Below are 14,905 nucleotides of genomic sequence, written 5' to 3' on the forward strand. Positions count from 1 at the left end.
GGCATCAGATATCTGGTTGATGTACTGCTGCGGGAGCAGACTTCCTTCGCCTTGTGTCAATGTGTCAGTCAGGATGTGGACTTTGGAGGACATCAGATAGCTCTTGATCATCGAGAAGACATCCCTGATTCTGTCCCTTGTACTTGGGGTATTTGACCTTCTCTGGGATACCTTTCAGACCAAGGTCTTCCTGCATCAGTAGACATTGAGAAAACTACAAGGCTAGGTTCAGCAACTTCAATCCTGATGTTAGTCTTTCCTATGAAGCTGCATGCAAGTGCAGGGATGATTGATGTTATCCACCTTCAAAGTGTCTCCATTTGCCTCCAACCCCAGAACTTTCCAAAAGGACATTCTGACATTGTGAGTTAAATCCAAAATTTTTTGGACAAGATGATCTAGCTAGAGCCTAGTACCAGAACGTCTGTCAGCATCTTTTCCTGGCATTGTTGGAGGGTAGATATTTTCTCCCTTAACAATAGAAAATTGTCATGACAGATGACAGCGTTATGGATTTGGGCTGTGTTTTGGGCCCTCTGTCTCTTTAGGGAAGAATCAAAGCTTTCAGTCAACACCCTGAAATAATGTAAAATTCATCTGTTGTCACTTAATTGAATCCGAAGTTCAAAGTTAAATTAGACATTTCCACTGCTGTGGCCTACATCAAATATTGGGGGTGGAGGGCACCAGGAGTCTTGCAGGGGCAACAAAGGTAGAATTTATCATGTCCTGGCAAGAGCCTCATGTTTCATTGATCTCCACAGTGCACATACCTGGGGTAGAAAATGTGCTTGTTTTCATCAGCAATCAATGTCTGGACCCAAGGGAATGGTCTGTCCACCTAGATGTGTTTCAAGACATACAGTTGTGTTCAAAATAATAGCAGCGTTTTGAAAAAAGTGAATAAAGCTCAAAATCCTTCTAATAGCTTTTATTTCCATACACACAAATGCATTGGGAACACTACACATTCTATTCCAAATCAAAACATGAAGAAAAATATATCAAATTTGTGTTGTTCCTCTAAAAAAATTGAAGAAAAGTGAATATTAGACTGTTCAAAAAAATAGCAGTGTTTGTATTCTTCTTTACAAACTCAAACATTCACTATATAAACTGAAAAATGTTTGAAGATTTTGCTTTCCTTTCAATCACTTAATGAATATTTAGTTGTATAAGCACTGTTTCTGAGAACTGCTGTACATCTGTGTTGCATGGAGTCAACCAACTTCTGGCACCTGTGAACAGGTATTCCAGCCCAGGATGATTGGACTACATTCCACAGTTCTTCTATATTTCTTGGTTTTGCCTCAGAAACTGCATTTTTGATGTCACCCCACAAGTTTTCAATTGGATTAAGATCCGGGGATTGGGCTGGCCACTCCATAATGTCAATCTTGTTGGTCTGGAACCAAGATGTTGCACGTTTACTGGTGTGTTTGGGGTCATTGTCTTGTTGGAACACCCATTTCAAGGGCATTTCCTCTTCAGCATAAGGCAGCATGACCTCTTCAAGTATTCTGATGTATTCAAACTGATCCATGATCCCTGGTATGCGATAAATAGGCCCAACACCATAGTATGAGAAACATCCCCATATCATGATGCTTGCACAACCATGCTTCACTGTCTTCACAGTGTACTGTGGCTTGAATTCAGTGTTTGGGGGTCGTCTGACAAACTGTCTCTGGCCACTAGACCCAAAAAGAACAATCTTACTTTCATCAGTCCACAAAATGTTGCGCCATTTCTCTTTAGGCCAGTCAATGTGCTCTTTGGCAAATTGTAACCTCTTCAGCACATGTCTTTTTTTCAACAGTGGGACTTTGCGGGGGCTTTTTGCAGATAGCTTGGCTTCACATAGGTGTCTTCTAATTGTAACAGTACTCACAGGTAACTTTAGACCTTCTTTGATCTTCCTGGAGCTGATTGTTGGCTGAGTCCTTGCCATTTTGGCTATTCTTCTATCCATTCGAATGGTAGTTTTTCACTCTCTTCCATGTTTTTCAGGTTTTGGTTGCCATTTTAAAGCATTTGCGATCATTTTAGCTGAGCAGCCTATCATTTTCTGCACTTCTTTATATGTTTTCTCCTCTCCAATCAACTTTTTAATCAAGGTACGCTGTTCTCCTGAACAATGTCTGGAATGACCCATTTTCCTCAGAATTTCAGAGAGATATGCACTGTAACCAGCATGTACAACATTTGCTGCCTTCCTTCCTTAAATAAGGGCAATAATTGCCACCTGTTTTTCAAAGAATGAATGACCTCACTAATAGAACTCCACACTGCTATTATTTTGAACATGCCCCTTTCAATTAGTGATTCAATTACACAGAATCAGCAGCATGCATGTCATGACTGTTGGGTCTGTTGGATTTCTATTACTCTACTACACCTGCTAGTAAATTATTTGCCATGTAGAAATATCATTTCTACCAAAAACAGTGATTGATCAGGTTAGTGATGTCTGACTGCTATTATTTTTAACACAACTGTATGTCTGCATTGGAGGATGGTGAATGTGGATATGATAATGTCAGTTCAATAAGAAAGTGAACAGGTTTGTTTCCAAGACCCAGGACCCAATTTCAGATGCAGCAGTTGCCCTGGTGGGTCAGGGAATCAGTATTCCCTCATATATGCCTTTCCTTCACTGAAGCTTTTATCTTGTCTACTTCACAGGAGGCAGTCAAGGTGTGCTATGCCTTGGATGTGCTATGTGCTTGGTCTGATAGGCAATGCTCTGTGGCTGCTATCGGAAAGATCAGACAGATCTGTTATCTCAAAGACCAACCTTGCTTTTTTGTTTGCTAGCTTTGATGACCTGGCTGTTGAAACCCAGGTTCTGAAAGACATGGACATTCCAGATTCTGTTATGCCGACCATGCATAAAGCTCATAAATATACTTTTGCAGGGTTTAATATTGAACATGGAAGACTTATTTTAACTGACGTAAGTCTCTCTGAGGTCCTCTGCATGCTTTATCAATCGGCCATGTTCTTTCTTTTCTCCAGTTGTGGGTAGAACAGCATTTGGCCCTTACCACCATTAAAGGTTGGATGTCTGCTTTGTTCTTTTTTTTTTCAATTTCCTCTTGGTAATCATTTGCTGATTTGCACTTATTACAAGAGGTTACACACTGTCACAGTCTGGTGATGTAGACACTGCCCCACAATGATTAGGACAGCCAATTATGAACTTTGAATCCAAAAAACTGATGTTTTTTTTTAGCAAGGGAGGATATGTTCTCCCCATTGGGCCTTCTTTCCAGGATAACCTGTGGTGCAGGTGTACTAGGCTAAGGTATATGAGGCGCAAGCTGGGTGAGTTCATCTTCACCAGTGTTTTTGGGTCCATCATTGACTGCCCTGATCATCTGAGGTTGGGGCTCCTTTGAGTTTCCTCATCATGGATAGTTATAATATCTAATCCTTAAAATGTGGGCCTTCCTATGGGTACCATTCTAATTGCTCCCCCCTTGAAGAGAATGGCTGGGTGAGGTGGAGTTTTCCAACCTTTTACCAATCACTCTACGTTTGGGGTTGAGCCTACATTGTTTTTTTTTTTTTTTTTTTTTTTTTTTTTTAATTTAAATATTTATTTGTTTTCAAATATAGCAATATAAATATCTCCAACACGAGATGTAATAAAATACAACATAACAATTTTCTTCTAAAAACACTTATTGCATATCATTTTCTCCCCTTAACCCCCATCCCTCAGCCCCCCCTCCCTCCCATCCCTCTTCAATAAACCCCTGACATCTGACCAATTCCCATCTTTGTTCTTATTCACGGAGTAGCTTCTTTCCTCTTTGCTCTAAATTCCTCCCATTTCTTCCATTTTGTATAATAGACCTCCATCTTATCCTCCTGTATATAATACAGTTTCTCCATTCTAACAATCTGATCCACTCTGGCTATCCAATCATCTACCTCCGGTGCCTCCACTTTACGCCAGAACCTAGGTATCAATCCTTTAGCTGCATTTAAGTAGCACTCTATACCCATATTCCTAAATGTTTTCATTGATATTTCTGTGATATGAAAAAGGCATGTCTCAGGGTCCAAACCAATCTCAATTTCAGTGATATTCCTAATTTGATTTACAACCTTCCTCCAGTAAACTTGTATTTTTGGGCATCCCCACCACACGTGATACGTTGTGCCCCCCTCTCCACATTCTCGCCAACACCCAGGTTGTTTCTCACTACTCATTTTGTGCTCTACCCTCGGAGTGATATACCACCTACTTAAACATTTATAGTTCAATTCCACCTCCCCCATACTAACATTTCCATGTACCATTCTATATATTTTTCTTTGTGTTTGTTCCTCCCACTCTACCCCCAAATCCCTTTCCCATTTTTCTATATATCTTAATTTTACCTTACTATCTAAATCAGTGAGAATTCTATATGTTTTAGCAGTGTTGTGTTTCCCATCACCTCGAACTTCAAAAAATTTCTCAAATAAATTCCAATCTTTTCTAATTCTAAAGGGCTTCGTCAATTTCCCCACGAATCGTTTTAATTGATTGAGCCTACATTGTTGACGTCACGCCTCTGCTGCCAAAGGACGGAGCGGCGGCCATTTTGGTATTTGTTATTTGCTTATCTTTTACTCCACGTGGATTTCTATACTTTATTGGAAGATTATTATTAATATGAATAAAATACTAAACTATATACATAGTTCTGGCTCTTGGCATTGAGCTATTTTCCATAGGACAAAGGTCCTTTCTTCCTAAGCCCGGATGGAGCAGTTTGATTAACTCCCTGGCTGCCGCTTCACCTCCAGATGTGACATATCATATATATGCCTGAAGCCATATATCTTCTGGTGAGTGTACATCCATCCAAGGTGGTGGATTCCTTTTTGTGATTGCACTCTCATATCCTGCACGTTGAAACTTTTGCACTTTGCCAACAATAGGACACTATTCAAACAAATTTGTTGGATGTAATTGTAATTTAATATATACAACCATGAACATCGCTATTGATTTTTTGCACTTTAGTGCACGGATTATCACAATCATTCACGGACTTTATTTATTGCTGTATTTATACTTACGCAAGGTGAATACATATTTATGTTGCACTTGACTGTTCCACCTAATTTATTGATTGTGTGTTTTTAGCGCTGCACTTCTTTTATACTTATACTTATTGGGATTGTTACCTATACCTTACGTGCTAGCTGCTTCATTAATTATACAGGAGATCGCCAGTATACTTTTTATATATAATATATACCTAATAAAAAAAATTTAAAATATAATTTCTTCATAACTTTAGGCCAAAATGTATTCTGCTATGTCTTTGGTAAAAAAAAAATCCCAATAAGTGTATATTAATTGGTTTGCATGAAAGTTGTAGCATCTACAAACTATGGTTTATATATATGCAATATTTATTTGTTTATACTAGTAATGGCAGAGATCAGCAACTTATTGCAGGGGGCAATCTGACACTAACTGTCACTTTGTGGGAACTGACTAACTGCCACAGACATCACCAGTGACTCTAATACAGCGATTCGTGCTAATAATATACACTGTTGCTGTATTAATGACACTGGCTGGGAAGGAGTTAACATCTTGGGGAAATCAAGAGGTTAACTGTGTGCCTAACAAGTGGTAATGTGTGTAGTATGTGCTGCTTTAGGCATGGTTTACACCACATGCAGTCCAGTGCTTTTTTTTTCTGCATAAAGTTCACACTACTGTAAGTATGGTTAGATCCAGTGCATTCCAGTTCCAGAAAATAAAGTAGAACACGCAGCATTTTCTCAGAACTGAACTGTACTGCAATGTGGTAAAACGCACCAGAAATCACCTAAACTCATCAAAAACATGCATGCAGAAATGCATCTGGACTGCGTTTCTATGGTGTGAACTGGCCCTTTCACTACAGATAGATTTGTTTCTTGTCCCTGCCCAATCTGGAATGTGATTCCGACGTACAGGTACGTCATTTTGCCTGTAAGGGCTGCCCCACTGCAGTAAATGTACTGTGGCAGGTCTGTAAGCGGTGAAAGTAAATCTAAAGTTATATCAAATTTTTTGTTTTGAATGGCATATTGATCCAACGCACTGTTACAGTAACAGGAAATGCACCTATATTGCGGCACACCACGCCATACAGTATATGTGACTTTTCATGCATTATGGTGTGCTGCCAGCCCATTCAAATGAACAGGCTGCCTTAACGAATTGTGCTTTTGACATAAAAAAGTTTTGTTAACGCAGGTGTGTTAGCACAAAACATAATTTGAAAGGGGGCTTCTTGAGCAACACATAGGGGGCTGTCATTGCCAATGCTTTTTGATGGCAGTTTGTCTGGCTAGGTCATTGACCAGCAGGGTTGAGTAAAGCTTCAGTTCCGGACCTGGAACATGTATGCATCTTTTTAACATTGGATATCCTTTCTTGCAAGCTTAGTCCAGGTAAGGCATTGAAGCTATGGATGAACATGACAGCCAGGAATTTAGCATCTTTAAAATGAGAAGTAACAGTGGAATCCTCCATGTCTTTCACAGGGAAGGTTTCCTGTAGAAACTCTTAGGTGGGCTGGGAACATAGGACAAAACCTTAAAGCGGTAGTAAAACTAAAAAAAAAATTATTCTAAATTCTAAAAAATCTTTTCCCTGCAAGCTAAGAGCATATTGTGTTGGTATGCATCACATACTAGCACATTATGAATGACTTACCTAAAAACTAAGCCCTCCAGTGGAGCATTGTCACAGCTCCCCAAGGCTTCCATCTTCACCCGATCTTCCTTCTGGGTTCATGAGTTGCGGCCATCTTATTGGCCAGGCCACGATGTCATCACTCCTGCACATGTGTGAAGAGAGTTTTGGCCGCAGCATGGCTCTCTCAGTGGATGGCACACCGTCCATTGAGAGCACAATGTGTATGCGCCTGTGACATCACTGGCACTTCTAGAGTAAATATGTCATAAACGGTGCACGGTTAGGAGATACTTACAGTACCTACAGGCAAGTCATATTAAAGGCTAACCTGTAGGTAAAATATGAAAAAAGGAGTTTACTTCCACTTTAAGGTCTAAACCCAGTGTTCCTGCTAATGAGGAGGTGAGTAAAGAGAATAAAACTGAATTATACACTCTTGTAGGAGATGTTAATTTGCATGAGAAGCAAACATAAAATAATGTCATCTAAAATCAAATAACCGTATTCATACAAAAGGAGCTGTTCTGAAGAATCAATCTATATTAAGATATATTTCACTCAGTTATTATGTAAATTCCAAGAACAAGATTGTATCCATGTCAAAACAATTAAATGTTACTAAGAAATAAATGAAATAAAGTTGCAGGTTGAGGCATTTGCTGGGTAGAATGGTTTTGTTTAAAGAAGACCACCAAGTTTGTGAGAAGCATCGTGACAGAAGCCAAATTGCCATACCAACTTGGCATTCTCTACTAAGCTGTATCAGTGAATTCATCTGATGTCAGACTGAATAATAGGCCATTGTTTAAAAGCTCTAACTAGGACAGATCTAAGGCAGACTACACAAAGGCAATGAGCAAGTACATTTTATTATATTTTCAAGTAGCATGCCAGTAAGACAGGTGTTTTTCTTTTCAAAAATGCAGTGCCATTCATCCATCAGCATATTCCACATAATTATCAGCAAATTAAACATAGTTTCTGCTAATTGTATGAAAACTGGAAGAAAAGGAAGTAAACGTATTACCCTAACTAACTAGTTATGTGAATTTAATGAATTAAAACCTTTACGCTGAATTCTAGGTATGGATATGATTGCATAGTGACCAGGGGCGGACTGACCATTCAGGCCCCATGAGATGCCTCTGTTACCTTTCATAGGCTTTTTTGGGTGTGGTTTGAGTGTGGGCGAGGACACAGGGGCCCCCTATTGCCCAGGGGGCCCATGAGTTGTCAGTCCGCCCCTGATAGTGACTGCTTGGACCAATGTAAGTATGCATGTTCCATACCTGTGGGAATCAGGAAATCACTGTCGTAGGCACCGTTATTAGAGTGATTGCTGCTTTCTTGGTCCTGTATTGAGCTCCTGCTATGCTGCGTATAGAACATAGGAGATCACTTGCTCAGCACTGGTGACATTCGCTCGATCAACAAGGCATTTTCTTAATGAATGCAAAACATTCTATGAATAAACGAGTTGGGGAGGTGGGACGATGATGTCATAATGTATTGAGAAATGCAAAGTCTTCTTTGAATGGCACCCATGACAATTGAGCAACATCCTGGTCACTAAGTAGAAGAGCAACCGCTAAGCCAGGGACTCTGGATGCATGCATTCCCCCCCCGTACCATTAGTACAGCGGAAAAATTGGGAGCTTCTCCATCCTATGTGAAATTGAATCCAAAACTTGTGCACGTCATAACAGATGAACATCAAATAAGTCAGAAAACCATAATATGTTTATGCATAGTCTATTGCAGTCCAATTTTATTTTGTATCCTCTTCATCCTGAGCAGATGAGTGTAACGTCTCAGACATGTTCATCCTCAGAAGTTGGAATAATTTAAATACAAATGTAGCTGGTTCTTTAAAGAGCCCCCTGAGCAAAGAGGGCACAATATTCCAACCAGGATGTGTGTTTCCTCTAGATACTCTGGTTTCCTTCCACACTCCAAAGACATGAATTCCAAAGGTTAAATGTCAAAATTGGCATGTGTACATGTATGTGAGTTTGGCAGTGAGATGCCATTTCCATTGTTATCGATCAAGATTCAGCAACGCATTGGCCAGGGACAGAGTGATATTTTGCTGCTTCTGGCTAGAGAGAGCAATTCTGTAGGGAAATACGAGCAGCTTCTTCAGGATTGAGTGGTAGAATCATCGACTGACATTAGCCTTACTCTATCCCAGCATTAAAAAAAAAAAGTTTTATCCGCACATACACTTTAAAGCAGAACTATATTCACCTTCTGTCTGGTGCCGCCGTGTCCTGGAGCTCCCTCACTGGCTGCTGATATCTTTGGTAGTTCTTCTGGGTGCAGATCTTTAGCAGTTTTTATTGGCCAGGCTGAGATGACTTCACTCCCATGCATGCTCAGTAGTTCATTCATCTCGGCATTTGCTGAAATTGTGTGGACTGGTAGGTAAGAAAGTTTAATGCAGAAGAGACATGCATGTTGACATTGTTTGCGTACTTAAAGCTTAAAGTGGAGCTCCGCCCAAAAGGGGACGTTCCACTTTAAAGACTGGCCATTAAAGATTAGCACCTTTGGGGAGTGGGTACCCAAAATTGACTGGTACCTGCTCCCACTTCTACTGCAATTGCCTAGGTGGTCAGAAGTTGTCCTCCTACCCTCCTTCCCCATAGTCTTCTGGGACACGTGACAGAACCCAGAAGTCTACAGGACCATTCAGGAAGCGCAGCGCTAATTGCAAATGCGCAGTGGGCACCCGGCTGTGAAGCCGCCAGCTCTCACAGCCAGGTGCCCACACTGAAAATGCCGGTCCCTGGAACACCAGACGACTGGTAAACCGGGCTGCGGGAAGAACACCACGTGATCAAGGGACAGATAAATGGCTGTTTTTTAAAAGTCAGCAGCTACAGTTTTTATAGCTGTTGACTTTTATTTTTTCACAGTGCGACTGAAACTCCGCTTTAACTACACTCACATCAGCTCCAGTGATGCGAAGTCCTGGAGCTAGCCACTGACATCTTTGAGTGGCCGGGTTCCAGGTATCAAACGCACTCCGCTTTTATGGCTGGGCAGGGATGCACATTATTCCTGCATGCCTTCAGCATTGCTGAATTTCTCCAAGGAGCTGCACGTGCATGGCTCACCCTACAGGGGGGGGTGGAATGTCACCAGAACACCGAGAATCACCAATATAGCTCCAAAAGTTTTAATGAATGATCACATAGTTAAAACAAGGCAACGTTTCGGAGTCTCATAGGACCCCTTAATCAAACAGATGTGTCACATATTTGTACTCCCTACAACTTCACAAACACCCCTTTTCCTCGCTCTGATCACAATCTCATCACCTTCACAGTGTTCTCATCTTCAAACACTTATCCCTCCAAGCAGCAAACAATTACCCACAGAAACCTTCACAACTTAAACCCTTCTCTTTTCCACTCTGCAACTGACCGCCTCTATAACAGAATCTCTCTCCTGTCCTGCCCTGACCTGGCCACTGCTATTTACAACGGTTCGCTTTCATCCACTCTAGAGTAACTTGCTCCTCTAACAACACGAAGCATCAGGCCCCGACCATAACAACCGTGGCAGACTGATGACACCAGAAATCTTAAGCGACATAGCCATGCACTGGAGTGATTGTGGCGTAAAACCAAATCTCAGCTAGCGTTCACCCTATATAAAGTTGCTTTCTTAAAATACAATTCCTCCCTTCATGCTGCCAACCAAGCCTACTTTGTCACTCTTATTAATACCTTGTCATCCAGTCTTCGTCGTCTCTTCTCTTCTTTTAACTTTCTACTTTCTCCACCTCCACCCAGTAACTCACTCACTGCTTAAAAGATTGCAAATCATTTCAAAAAGAAGATTGATGCAATTCGTAGGGGCAGCTCTACTGCACAGACATCTATCCCACTTAGCATACCTTATACTAAACCTCCCTCAACACTTTCCTCTTTTGACCTTGCTACTACTGAAGAGGTCACTAAAGTTTTCTCAGAAGCCAGTCTCACCACCTGACCTCTGGATCCTGTCCCAACACAACTACTATGGTCATCCTCTTCGTTGGTCCTATGCTCCCTCACTCACATCTTCAATCTCTCCCTCTCTAATGGTGCCTTCCCCACCCCTCTAAAGCATGCACACATCACTGCTATACATAAAAAGCCCTCCCTGGACCCCACCAACCTGAACAACTTAAGACCCATCTCCCTGCTCCCGTTTACCTCTAAACGCTTAGTCTACAATCACCTGAGCTCCTACCTTACTGGCAATGACCTTCTTGACCCTTTACAGTCTGACTTTTGCTCACTACACTCCACTGAAACTGCCGTACTAAAACTCACTAATGATTTACTAACTGATAAAACCAATGGCCACTACTCTATATTCTTACTACTTGACCTCTCTGCGGCTTTTGATACTGTTGACCATCCCCTCCTCCTTCTGTCTTTGGACCAGGGTCGTATTTGCTGCGAGGCAAACAAGGCGTTTGCCTAGGGCTGCACTTTTCAGGGGGCAGCACCTCCTCACCGGTGATTGGCCACCGGATTTGTAGATCAGGGAAACCACACAGGCGGCCAATAACCATTGAGGAGGCAGAGCTTGGAGAGGAGGAGCCAAGCAGCAGCACGATGATCGAAGAATCTGATTGGAGTGAGGGACCAGCCGGAGCTGGTGAAGGGGAGGAGAGCTGCTGGAGAAAGAAGACAGCTGATCGGTAAGGTAAGTGTCTGTGCGGCCGGGATCTGGGCAGAGCAGATGGTGCTGCTGCAGCCAGGTATGCGGACTGTGGATGGGAGAGGGAGGGAGCCTGGGCTGGAGCAGGGGTCAGCAATGTAAGCATAATTGGTGTCAGTGGGAGGAATCGTGGCCCATCATTAGTGTCAGTGTGGGAGGAATAGTGCCCCATCATCGGTGTCACTGACGCCAATGATGGGGCACTATTCCTCCCACTGACACCAATGATGGGGCACTATTCCTCCCACTGACACCAATGATGGGACACTATTCCTCCCACTGACACCAATGATGGGACACTATTCCTCCCCCTGACACCAATAATGGGGCACTATTCCTCCCACTGACACCAATAATGGGGCACTATTCCTCCCACTGACACCAATGATGAGGCACTATTCCTCCCACTGACACCAATGATGGGGCACTATTCCTCCTACTGACATCAATGAAGGGGAACTATTGCTCCCACTGACACCAATGATGGGGCACTATTCCTCCCACTGACACCAATGATGGGACACTATTCCTCCCGCTGACATCAGTGATGGGGCACTATTCTTCCACTGACACCAATGATATGGGGCACTATTCCTCCAAATGACACTGATAATGGAATAAAATAAGAAGTGGAGCTCAAATAGGAAGAGGTGGAGCCTAAAGAGGAAGGGTGGAGTTTACAGATGCAGGAGTGGATCTTAAACAGGAAGGGGGTGGGGATGCATTTAGATGCCCGATTTTAGTCTTACCTAGGGCAGCACAAATCCAAAATACACCACTGTCTTGGATCCCTTCTTTTCTCCATCTACACCTCCTCCCTTGGTCACTTGATAAACTCCCATGGTTTTAAGTACCATCTCTATGCTGATGACACACAAATCTATCTTTCTACTCCTCACCCCTTCAGCCTGCTCTCACATTACTAACCTACTAAGTGACACATCGGCATGGACGTCACTCCACTTCCTCAAACTAAATCTTTCTAAAATGGAGCTCATACTATTCCCTCCAGCCCGTGTCCCCTTCCCTGACTTCTCCATCAAAATCAATAATACAGCCATCAGTCCCTCCCAGGGTACTAGGTGTAATCCTAGACTCTCATCTGCCTTTCAGTCCCATATCCAATCACTGTCCAAATCTTGTAGACTTCACCTCCGCAACATCTCCAAGATACACCCGTTCTGAAACCACTAAACAACTTATTTACTCCCTTGTTATGTCTTGCCTTGACTGTGTAACTCTCTTCTCTTTGGCCTACCTAATCGCAGGCTATCCCCTCTTCAGTCTTTCATGAATGCTGCTGCCAGAATCATCCACCTTACTAACAGTTCCATATCGGCCATCCCTCTCTGCTAATCCCTCCACTGGCTTCCCATTGCACAATGATAAAATTCAAAACATTAACAATAACAAATACAGCCATTTATAACTCGGCCCCAAATTACATCACCAATCTTGTCTCCGAATATCACCCAAACCATCCTCTCCACTCATCGCACGATCTCCTGCTTTCTAGCTCCCTTGTCTCCTCCCATGCTCATCTCCAGGACTTCTCTAGAGCCTCCCCCATCCTCTGCAACTCTCTACCCCAATCTATCTGACTATCGCCTACTCTGCCCACTTTTAGGCGATCTCTGAAAACCTATCTCTTCAGGGAAGCCTATCCTGCCTTCAGCTAATAACAGAATCTTCTATTCCTCCTATCAGTTCAACTCCCACAGTTATTACCTTTTGTACCACCAGCCCCTCCCTCTTAGATTGTAAGCTCCAAGGAGCAGGGCCCTCCTAATCCTCTTGTATTGAACTGTATCGTTGCTGTATTGTCTCCCTTTGTATTGTAAAGCTCTGAGCAAACTGTTGGCGCTATATAAATCCTGTATAATAGTAATAATATTTGGTAGCACACTCCTTGGAACAAATAACTGAAATCAATTGCTTCCTGTAACCATCAATGCATTTCTTCCACCTCTCTACTGGAATTTTGGAGCACTCTTCTTTCACCAACTGCTCTAGGTCTCTCAGATTGGAAGTGTTCCTTTTCCCAACTGCCATTTTGAGATCTCTCCTCAGTTGCTCTATGGCATTGAGCTATGGGATCGTCTGTCCACAGCACATTCTCCCAAAAAGATTTTGGTTTCCTCTGGTAAGTTTTGGCAAACTCTAATTTGGCTTTTTTTTTTGTTTCTGTGACAGCAGTGGGGTTCTCCTGGGTCTCCCACCATAGCAGCCCTCTTCATTCAGATGACGACGTATAGTGCGAGCTGATACAGTTGTACCCTGTGCCTGAAGGTCAGCTTGAATTTGTCTGAAAGTTGATTGAGGTTCTTTATCCTTCATTCAGACAATCCTTCATTGCAATCTTTGACCAATTTTTCTCTTTCGTCCATGTCCAGAAAGATTAGCTACTGTGCCATGGTGCTGTAAACATTTTGAAAATGTTGTGCACAGTGGACACAGGAACATCAAGATCTCTTGAGATGGACTTGTAACCTTGAGATTGTCCATGCTTTTCCACAATTTTTGTTCTCAAATCCTCAGGGAATTCTATGCTGCTCTTTCTCTTCTCCATGCTCCATGGGGCACACAGAGACACACAAAAGAAAGGTTGAGTCAATCTTTCACCATTTTAACTGGTTGCCGGTGTGATTTCTATATTGTCAGCACCTGTTAATTGATACACCTGAGTTTTATTACAAATTACAGGAGCATCACAAAATGCAATTATTTCTTACAATTTTGAGAAAGTGCCAATAATATTGTCCAGTCCTGGCATTTTCAAAGTTTTGGGTGGAATGTGTCAGATTTGGCTTTTTGTTTCTCCAATTTTTTGTGTCATACCAATACAAACAAAAGAAATAAACACAAGAATGCGTAAACATTTGTATTTGCTCAGTGGTGCATTATCTGACAGAAATGCAGGGGTGCCAATATTTTTGGCCATGACTGTATATATTGCAGCTGTTTTAAATATAGGAAGTAGTTAAAGTGGAACTTACCCCCTTCACGCCTGAGGGTAAACAAAATGCCTGAGCACAATTTTGAAACTTTGACATGGAGTGTGTGTATATATATATGTGTGTGTGTGTGTGTATATATGTGTGTTTTTATATATATATATATAAATATACAGAGAGAGAGAGAGAGAGAATTGAAGGGTGACAAAAGAGAAAGACCGAGTGGTCAATTGAGTCTGCCTATTTTATTTATTTTTTTTTGGGAGGGAGGGGGTGTTTTTTTGTTTGTTTTTGTTTACTTTTTTTGTCTAAGTATAGATCTATGTTTGTCCCAAGCATGTTTTATGCAATTTACTGTTGACTGACTCACTACCTCTGCTGGAAGTTTATTCCAAGCATCGACTACATTAGTAGAATTTGTATTTTCATGTAATGTTTGCAATCCAAAGCATTACTTTGATCATACTACATACAGAAGTTTATACACCACATCTGATGTCATTCTTGTTCTGTAATTCGGGATGTAGTGGTA

The sequence above is a fragment of the Staurois parvus genome, unplaced genomic scaffold, assembly GCF_062004578.1.
Source record: "Staurois parvus isolate SC_StPar_1 unplaced genomic scaffold, SC_StPar_1.0 ptg000019l, whole genome shotgun sequence".
NCBI classification, from domain to species: Eukaryota; Metazoa; Chordata; class Amphibia; order Anura; family Ranidae; genus Staurois; species Staurois parvus.